The sequence below is a fragment of the Antechinus flavipes genome, chromosome 1, assembly GCF_016432865.1.
Source record: "Antechinus flavipes isolate AdamAnt ecotype Samford, QLD, Australia chromosome 1, AdamAnt_v2, whole genome shotgun sequence".
Lineage (NCBI taxonomy): Eukaryota > Metazoa > Chordata > Mammalia > Dasyuromorphia > Dasyuridae > Antechinus > Antechinus flavipes.
In genome coordinates, this window is record NC_067398.1 from 461507106 (window position 1) to 461517426 (window position 10321).

Sequence of the window (10321 nt, forward strand, 5' to 3'; positions counted from 1 at the left end):
TTTTCATTTCACAGAAGAGAAAATTGAGATTCAGTGATATGTATAAGACTACATAGCTAGTAAATGTCATAATCGGGATTTGAACACAGGTCTTTCCTAACTTCACATTTAACTTACTAATTAACTATCTCACATTGTAGCTTTGAGGGAAAGGTCTTTAATTATTGATATGGAAAATAGTCTTTTAAAAAATTACTACCACCACTCAAAATTATTAAAGGTTAGAATGATTTTCTCACTATTTGAAATACATATATATGATATTCCCAAAGTCTTAGTGCTTAAAACTGCATTAAAACTACTTTAGGGACACATTGCAAATACATATTACATATATACATACATAAATATAAATGTGAGTTTATGTATATTGAAATGGAATTTGTACATATGTAGAATAACAATGAAGGGAAGGAATTCTTTGTAAGTAATGAAATATCTATGAAATACTATAATTGGAAAAAAAATAATATGAAATGTTATACCAAGAAAAAGATTAAAAAATTTTATGAGTTTGCTCTTTAGGTGAGGTATATTTACACACACACACACACACACACACACACACACACACACACATTTCAAATTTCAGAGATTTAATAAAATAAAATAATACATAGTTATCTATTCAGTTTATATAGCAGCAAATCAGAATGAACAGAACTAAATTCCCATTTATCTTGTCCTCAATGAAAACTGCAAATTATCTGTTAACCTTTACATTGGCTGTTTATTTTTCTCTTTAGACATTTATCGAGCAATGATGCAAATGCTAAACAGCTCTTGCTTTCAAGAAGTATACACTGTGCAGGGAAAAGCAAAACTCATTTAAGTAAGTTTAAAAAAAAATTGAAAATGCAGGGGGAGAACTTGAAAATCAAGGAAATTAGGAAAGCAATTCCCTATTTCACCTCCCTGACCCCTCCTTTTTAGGACATAACACTTAACCCGAGCTTTGAGGGCAGGTATGAATCTTCAGAGATGTGAGGAAAGAGCTCACCAGCCTTCAGAGGAAGTTTGTACAGGAGATGGGATATTTTACACAGATAGGGAATTTCAAGCAAGCTAGTGTCTGGAAAATAGAGTTCATTATGGAGAATACCATGAAATCAGTCTGGAAAGATAAGATGGGATCAGATTGTAAATGCCAAAGAAGGAGAAATTTTTATTTTATTCTAGGAGATAATAGAAAATCAATGAAACTTCTTGAGCAAAAAAGTGACATAGTAAGGCCTGTACTATAGAAATATCAACTTGGCAGTTCATACACAAGTACCTCCTGTGTATATTCTCTTCTCTCAGCCATATAAATTCTTTCTAATCTAGTTTTTTAAACTTTAATCAATTTAATTATGAATTTCTGATTCTCTTCATTGGCCTGACTCTAGAGAAAATTTCTACCTGCTCTCTAATATTTAGCATGTCATCCCAAGGACCTAATCATTTAGACTTCCCTGTATCTCCAACTCTGAGAAGAGAGGGGTATCAAGTATAGGGAATCTATCTATGGAGATACTGTGTTTCCACAAAGACTGCCAACACTGGGATACTTTCCAGTTGGTCTTGGGGACAGTCCAGCTCAGAGAGTTTTGATGATGAATGTGACATAATACAGGTGTGACATATGGAGCTTGAAGGAGAAAGTGACAGAAACAAGGTCAGTAAAAACTAGAGGGAGTTATAGTTTAAAGAGGTTTTACTTTCTATGTGATAAGACAGATTTTGATAATTGATGTAGAAACCTGAATATGTTCATGCCTGGGGACAGACTTGACACAGAATGTTCTTTCTTTTAGTATGTGGTATTTAGATGGCACAGTAAATAAAACTCTAGAGTTGGGAAAAATTGAGTTCAAATCAAGACTAGTTTTGTGACCTTGAATAAATCACTTAATTTCTGTTGTGTCAGTTCCCTCACCTGTAAAATGATGATCAAATGAAATATTTGTAAAATGCTTAACAGAGAGCCAGGAATATGATAAATACTATAGGATTGCTGTTATTATTGTTGTTAATTTTTCTCTCTGGATAATGACATTTGTCTGGGCCATAAACAGTTGACTCTTGATCTCCTAGCTTCAACATAAGCAATAATGACCCCAGTGGAGAACACTAGAACCTTGCCCAGCACTTTCCACCTGCCAAAATGATTGTTCCAAGATTTTGTAAGGGTTGAAAATTATTCATGCATATGTTTTGAAAATAAAAACCTTTAATAATTTTTTTAAAAAAAGAAAAAAAATGACTGTGTCCACCTCCTATATATTAGGTCAACTGGAATCAAAAGCAGGAGCTCATGGAAAGCCTAGTAAGAAATGGAAAAGTGAGCAAAACTGTTCCTGCTTGACAGATAAAGGACTATGGGACCATAAGTTAAGGCATCATCCCATAGTGGAGTATTGAACTTGAACTGAGGAATGTATGAATTCAAATTTCATCTCAGACATGATGAGTATGACTATGAGTTAAGAATTTAGTTTATCTCTCTTAGCCTACATCTCCCTATGTAAAACATTAGTGATAATGAAGGTAGAGCCCATTGAGCTAATGGGATGGGATATCCAAGATTTTGTCCCACAATGGGGATTTGCTCAAGAACAGAATAGTTAAAGGATCTTTATCAGTCCTACAATTATCCCTTCCATAACCTAGGAGGCTAAGGATCTGGAAAATCCACTAACATCCATAGGAGTAGACCTTCACCTTTTGTTTTCCTTTAGATAATCATATAAAGACTTTAGCCTTTTCTCATATGATTGTAGTCTACAAAGATGTTTTTTAAATAACATTCCTGTAGTTTTGGAATTGCTAAACTTTTTCTGTGTCACCTGCTGGCCTTTGCAAGTTTTCTGTGGCTTCTGCAAAACTTCCCCAAAATTCTAATTTAATTTCTTATACCAACCCAGTGACATATCATAGCTGCAATGAGTAAAGCTGTGAAAGGGATGACTGCATATTCTAAAGAAGTGGTTTGCTCAATACTAACATTGGTAGTCCCTTAGGAAATGCCTCAGGACTTGATTCATCGTCCACGAGGACTAGAGCAGCTGCTGGACAGCTCAGGAAATTGTGGGTTAAGAAGAAGGAACCCTGCCCAAGATCAGCCTGTGCTGGGGTGGTGCCTGAAATTATTCAATGTGGGGAAAGAAAGAGTACTTCAGTCCCTAATGGAGGGACATGCTTTTCTGGAAATATTTCTGTCTCTTTGGTCTTAGATCTTTTCTTTCTCTAGAAGCTTTACCTTCTTCAGCTTCACAGACTTTCCTAGAGTTTAGGTGTTTTGGGAATAAGAGGAAAAACGCTAACACTGAAAGTGTACTATGTGCAGAGCGGGATACTTCAGGGCCTCATGATCTTTGGAACTCTTTGTTGAGTCCGAAGCTAGAGATAAGGGAAATGCTTCCCTACATCAGAAGGCTCTCTGCTTAGAGATGCTTCTCAGGTCACTATGTCCTTGAAAAGGGAGACAGGACAATATGTACACTTCTGGTAGAGTAAGATAGGGGAAAAAGACAATTCTCGCTGGTAGGTCATGCCTTCCTGAAGTCATGTCTGTCCTCCTCCCCTGAATCTTTATCTTTCTTGAAATCTTATTTTAATGGATTTTTGAGACTGTTTCAGAATAGAGCCTAAGACAAAGTGTGAATTTGAAAATGGCTGCTTTTCCCATTTATGAGATCAGGGCCATGCTTTTGGAAGGGTTCTTGCCTGGAACATAGACCAAATTTCAACAACATAGCTAAAAGTGATGAACTGGAAGTGAGGAGAACTACTCTTACAACTTGGGGTCTCTCTTCTCTTTAAAATGAGGAGATTAGATCAGGTACCTTCTAAGATACTTTCCAGCTCTAACAGCATGTGATTTTCTTAGATTTGGGTTCCATTCTACTCCACTTCAGCTTAGTCTTAATTTCAGTAATCATTAAATAATCATTAAATAAATCTTCCTTTGTGATCTTGCACAACTGATTTTTCTATGGTGCCTCAGTTTTCATTTCTATAAAATAAAGGAATTGAAACAGATAATACAGGTGTTTTATCTTTAATAAAACATTTTAAGAGTTTTTTGTTTGTTTGTTTTTGAGGATGAAGAAACATAGTACAAGCTTTCTTTCAGTCTCTTCTCCAAATCATGTTTTGGTGTCCTATGTCTTGGGGTCTGGTTCTCCTCAGGGGCCAGGGGCCCTCACAATTGAGGTTACCTTTTGTGCTATCTGCCACACATGTTGTTGTAGTTTTTGACCTGAGTACAAAAAGTTTACTTATTGTAAATGCTATCGTATCTTTTACATAGGGTTATTATGGAGTACAAATGGGATAATGTATATAAAGTATTGTGACAACTTTAATGCCCTAAGATATTATTATCATTTCTATTTTTATTACACAACAGATTTATCAGAGTGTTGTTTGGAAAAGAGAGCTTTTTTGTTACAGATGTGAATAAGTGGATATTTACATGCTGCATGTCTCTGGAAGGTTAATGGAAACTTGGCTGGACAGAAACTTATAACCATCTGATAAACATTCAGAAGTTGGGGAAAGGGTAGATATGAAATATCTACCAGCATTTCTGGATTCCTTCCACCCAAATTCAGGGCATCATGAAGCAATTATACAGGGGACTAAAAAGACAATGTCCTTCTCTGCTAGTCAGTATATATAAAGTGCCATTTGTATTCCATCTGTTTTATAAATATATATAAAAGTATGTTTATAAACAAACTGTACCTTTCAAATATTGCCCTTTCATACAGAGCATCTTATTAGTAAGTAATATTTGCACCTGTGTATCTAGCATATTTTGTGGTCTTTTGGCTTCAAATATATGTTTGGATATTTCTATATTGTTAGCCCCAGACTTTGAAAATCATCTGAATGCTTTAGCGCTGTATATTATTAAAATTTGCCAAAATAAGTGAACTATGAAAAAAATGCTCCCAATCACTAATAACTAGAAAAATCTAAATAACTCTGGGGTATTATTTCACATCCATCAGTTTGACTAAATTGACAAAAAAGAAAATGATATGCTGGAGGGGTTGTGAAAAACAGTTGTTTTAATGCCCTCTTCGTGGAGCTGTGAACAGGTCCAACCATTTGTTAAAAGCAATTTAAAATTGTGCCCCCAAAACTATTAAATCATCTATATATACCATTTGACCCAGTCATAACATTGCTAGGTCTATATGCCAAATAAATCAAAGAAAGAAGAAAAGGGCCAATATGTCCAAAAATATTTACAGCAACTTTTCTTTGGTTGTGGTAAAGAACTGAAAACTGAGATGAAGAAGAAGATACAAAGGTGATGGAATAATATTATATTGCCAGAAATTATGAAGGAGATGGCAAGAAAAAATATATAACATGATTCAAAGTGAATTGCGTAAAACCATGAGAAAAATTTATATAATAATATCAATTTGTAAAGATAATTAATCAACTTTAAAAGACCTTAAAACTCTGATCAACAAAATGACTAATCACATTTCCAAACATCTCATGATAAAGCATGCTATTCACTTCCAAGTAGAGAACTAATGGTCTCCAAGTATAAGTTGAAAAATATTTTCTCCTATTTCTGTTTATCTTTTCTTTCTTGTTTCTTTGAGATGGTTAATGTACAAATAGTTTTGCATGACTATATATATTTGCAATGGGTTTTATTTGTCTTGCCTTCTCAATGAGTAGAGGTGGGGGGAAAGAACAGAGAATTCAGAACCAAAAATAAAATTGAATGAGTAACTAAATCATTTTGACTATTATAAATACACAGATTAAAAATAAAAGACATCCAGAGAAAGAACTGATGTGTAGAATAATTTTACATACACACAAATATATAGATATAGATATGGATATAGATATAGATATAGTTATATCTAATAGTTGCTATCTCAAGGCTGAAAGAGGGAAGGGTCAGGGGAGAAAGAAATTTCCATGATAACTTTGTTATATATTTGGAGGAAATAGCAAGTTGTACATGGTAGATTTTCAGTTTAATGTGCAATCATCATATTTTATTGTATTTGTTATAGAAATGCTTACTTTGTTCCCTGAATTGAAAATAAAATAAATTTTTTAAACTAAATGAGATATTTTTATCAAATTAAAATCTTTATTTAAAAAAGCGGAATAGAACCGATAAAATTAATAAAATCACAAGTTGACTCATATGTTGAGTTTCCTTTCTGAAATATTATTTTCTAAAAATGAAGAATCTGGGAATAGATCCAGAATTTACTGACACCTAAATTTTTATGTATAAAGAACATCAATAAAGATGGTAATAAAATGGTATCATAATCACATAAAATGAAAAAGTTAAAAAATCTATTAAATATAGTCATGAAGCCAAATGACATATGGTGAGACAAATTTTGGGTGGTTAGAGCACATTTGGGAGAAATTAGTTCTTGGTTGATTTCTATTTGTAACCTGAATTGCTTAAATATTACTTTAATCCTCATATTCTCATTTTTAGCAAACATAAAACTGTGGATGTGCCTAAGCAATTTAGTCAAATAACTGGTTGGACTTTTTCCTGACATAAAATGGCTAGATGTTCAACCAAAATAATTACTGGAGAGTGGATACTGAAGGGACCATAGGTCATTATATAGACATAACCGTATTTGGCAAGCAGAAGTTAAGAGTTCTGGAATAGTCTAATCTCAAACAAAATTTTTAGGTAAGTTTGGGTTTATGAACGGGACCCACATGTAGAAAAATGTTTGTGGCAATCCTTTTTGTAGTGTCTAGAAACTGGAAAATGAATGGATGCTCATCAATTGGAGAATGGCTGAATAAATTACAATATATAAATGTTATGGAATATTATTGTTCTATAAGAAATAATCAGCAGAATGATTTCAGACAGGCCTGGAGAGACTTAAATGAACTGATGCTAAGTGAAATAAGCAGAACCAGAAGATCAATATTCATGGCAACAACAAGAATATACGATGATTGATTCTGATGGATGTAGCTCTCTTCAACAATGAGATGAGTCAAACCAGTTCCAATTGTTCAGTGATAAAGAGAGCCATATACACTCAGAGAAAGGACTGTGGGAACAGAGTGTAGAGCACAATATAACATCTTTACTTTTTCTGTTGATGTTTGCTTGCATTTTGTTTTCTTTCTCTGGTTTTTTTTTTTTCCCCTTCTTTACCCGATTTTTCTTGTGCAGCAAGATAACTGTATAAATATGCATATAGATTTTGGATTTAACATATATTTAACATATTTAACATGTATTAGATTATCTGCCATCTAGGGGAGGGGGTGGAGGGAAATAGGGAAAAATTTGGAATGGAAAGTTTTGCAAGGGTTAATGCTGAAAAATTACCCATCCATATGTTTTGTAAATAAAAAACTTTAATATAATTTTTTAAAAATTCAAAAAAAAGTTTGGGTTTATTCTTCTAGCTTCCAATTTCTATACAATTCCTTCCCTTAATGGTACTTTTTCCTTCACTATTCAAGCACTCAATGTTCTAACACATCTCAAACTGGTTCCTACTAATATTACTAATTAATATTTAAGTGCAAATATTTGATATTTTAAAATGTTACCTCTTCTACAGAGATTTGCATTTTAACCAGAATCAAAGACAAACTAAAGAAAATTAATATGCTGCTGTGGCAGTTGAGGCCTTTCAGAACAGATGGGAGAAATCATTTGGGGGTTTGGGACCCATTTTGTACTTCTGATATCATACCACTATACCCCCAAATTGGGGGAATTAGTCAGCATAAAAAAATCCCCTCTTCTTCCAAGCACAGATTCTTGCTAGCATATATAGAAGAGAAGATAGGCTAGACTTATCGGGACATGGCAATTAATTAACTCCATAAAGCAAGCTAGGCAAATTGTCATGTTGGTTTATTTGTAATCATAATCATAATAAAGCAAGAATGTCCCAAATTCCCAAGTACAAAAGAAAGTACATGTTTCTTATTCAGATGGTATAATCTTAGAAAGATATATGGAGAAATTTTCTCTTCTACTCATTTCTGTCTGTAATACTTCCAATAGCACAATAACATTCCACTTCATTCATATACCCTTGTTTGTTCAATCAAACCTTCTTGAGAATCTACAATGACAACATTTTAAAAGATTAAATTGAATAAGAATAAAGATAGAGCCCTCTATTTGGATTCTAATTGGACAGTGGATGTATTAAAAAAAAAAAAAAAAAACTAAGGGTTTTACTGGATTGCCATCATTACTTTCATTGTTTTTGTGTTAGTAGTGTGATATGAAAATGAAAAAAGACACATGCGATCATGTTGTGTTATGAGAAGTAAGGTGTTAATTATAAAGGCAGTATAGTTTTACTATACTCTGTCCTATTGAGTCTACAATTGAAATTCTCTTGATGCCATATTTTATGAAGGGTTTTGTTAAGCTACAGCATATGCAGGAAAGGGCAATCAGGATGGTGGAGAAGTAGAGTTGTATGCATTATTTTTCTTAAAAAAGAGAAGACTTGAGGAAACTATGGTAACTATCTTTTAAATATTTATGCATAAGAGGAATTAGACTTTTTTCTTCTTGGCCTCAGATGGTAGAATCAAGCTAAGAGCAGAAATGATAGAGGCAGATTTCAGCTAGATATAAGGAGAAATTTCCTAACAATTAAAGTTATCAAAAAATGGAATAGGATGTCCTAACAAAGAAGAATTCTTCACTTGAGTTTTCAGACAGACTAGAGGGGACTCTTGTTAATTTATAAATTGGACTAAATAACTGCAAAGATCCCTTCCAACAATGAGACTCTGCAAATAGAGCAGGATAGATTATTCAGTACTGAGCATGAGACTCAGATGGCTCCAATAATCTGGGCAGGGACACTAGAAAATAAAACAACTTTTATTCCACATCATATTTATGAGATCAGAAAAACTACTTAAAAAGTATAATAATGTTGAAAGGTTGGAAGGAAAACAGGCACAATGATGAATGTGAATTGGTTCAGCCATTTGGAAAAGCAAAGAGATCAAAGAAAGAGAAAATGGTCTCATATATATAAAAATATTTAAAGTAGTTTCTAATGAGTCATTTGGGGAATGACTGAACAAACAAGGGTATATGAATGAAGTGGAATGTTATTGTGCTATTGGAAATATTACAGAGAGAAATGAGTAGAAGAGAAAATTTCAGAGAACCCTGGGAAGACATATATGAACTGATACAGAGGGAAATAGGAAAATATGGTGTATGTGAAGCCACTAAATCCTGGGAACAAGTCATATAATTTCTCTGATCCCATTTCCTCTTCTCAAGAATGTGGATGACAAATACTGGTACATTTGGACAATGGATTATTCTCCAGCATATAAACATATTCTCATGATATTAGTTTTGCAAAAAGAGAAGGGAACATCACATCAACGAATCATATCAGGATGAGGTATAGCACCAAAGTAGAACCTTTCAAATAACATCTCCTTCCTTTCTCCCTTCTTCCCATCACTCTTTTCAAAAATCTTTCACTTCTTCAAAGATATCCCTATGTTATATGCTCACATGTGGTATCCTTAAAAAGGATATTTGGGACTTTCTGGTCTCAGAAGACATTTTTGCTTATTTATAGCTTTTATTTAACAAAAAATTCTGGATGGTCCACAGGCTGAAAACAACTTATCTAACCTGGGGATGACAATATTTAGAATTAGAAAACACCTTACCAGCCATTTAGGCCAAAACATACCAGAAAGGAATCTCTACTATTACATGCCTCTATTCAAAGACCTCTGATGAGAAGGAACCCACAACATTCCCAGGAAAATCATTGCACTTTAGGGCAGCTCTGATTATTAGGAAATGTTTTCTTTACATTAAGCCTTATTTAGTCTCTTTGCAACTTCTAAATATTATTCATGGTTCTGCCTTCTAGGGCCAAACAGAACAACTTTTGTCTACATAATAGCCCTTAAAATACTTAAAGAAAACTATCATATCTGATTTTTCTTGTACAGCAAGATAATTGTATAAATATGTATGCCTATATTGTATTTAACATACTTTTGTACCATGTTTAACATATATTGGATTATTTGCCAACAAGGGGAGAGATGGAGGAAATGGGGGACAAATTGGAACACAAGGTTTTTCAAGGGTCAATGTTGAAAAATTATCCTTGCATATGTTTTGAAAATAAGAAACTTCAAGGAAAAAACTATCATATATGTTTCATTCTAACTCTTCTTTTTTTTAGACTAAATATTTGAAGTTCCTTCAAACTGTTGTCATATTACATGAACTCAAGGCTCTGGACAGTCTTGAGTTTATAAATGTTCTTAAACTATG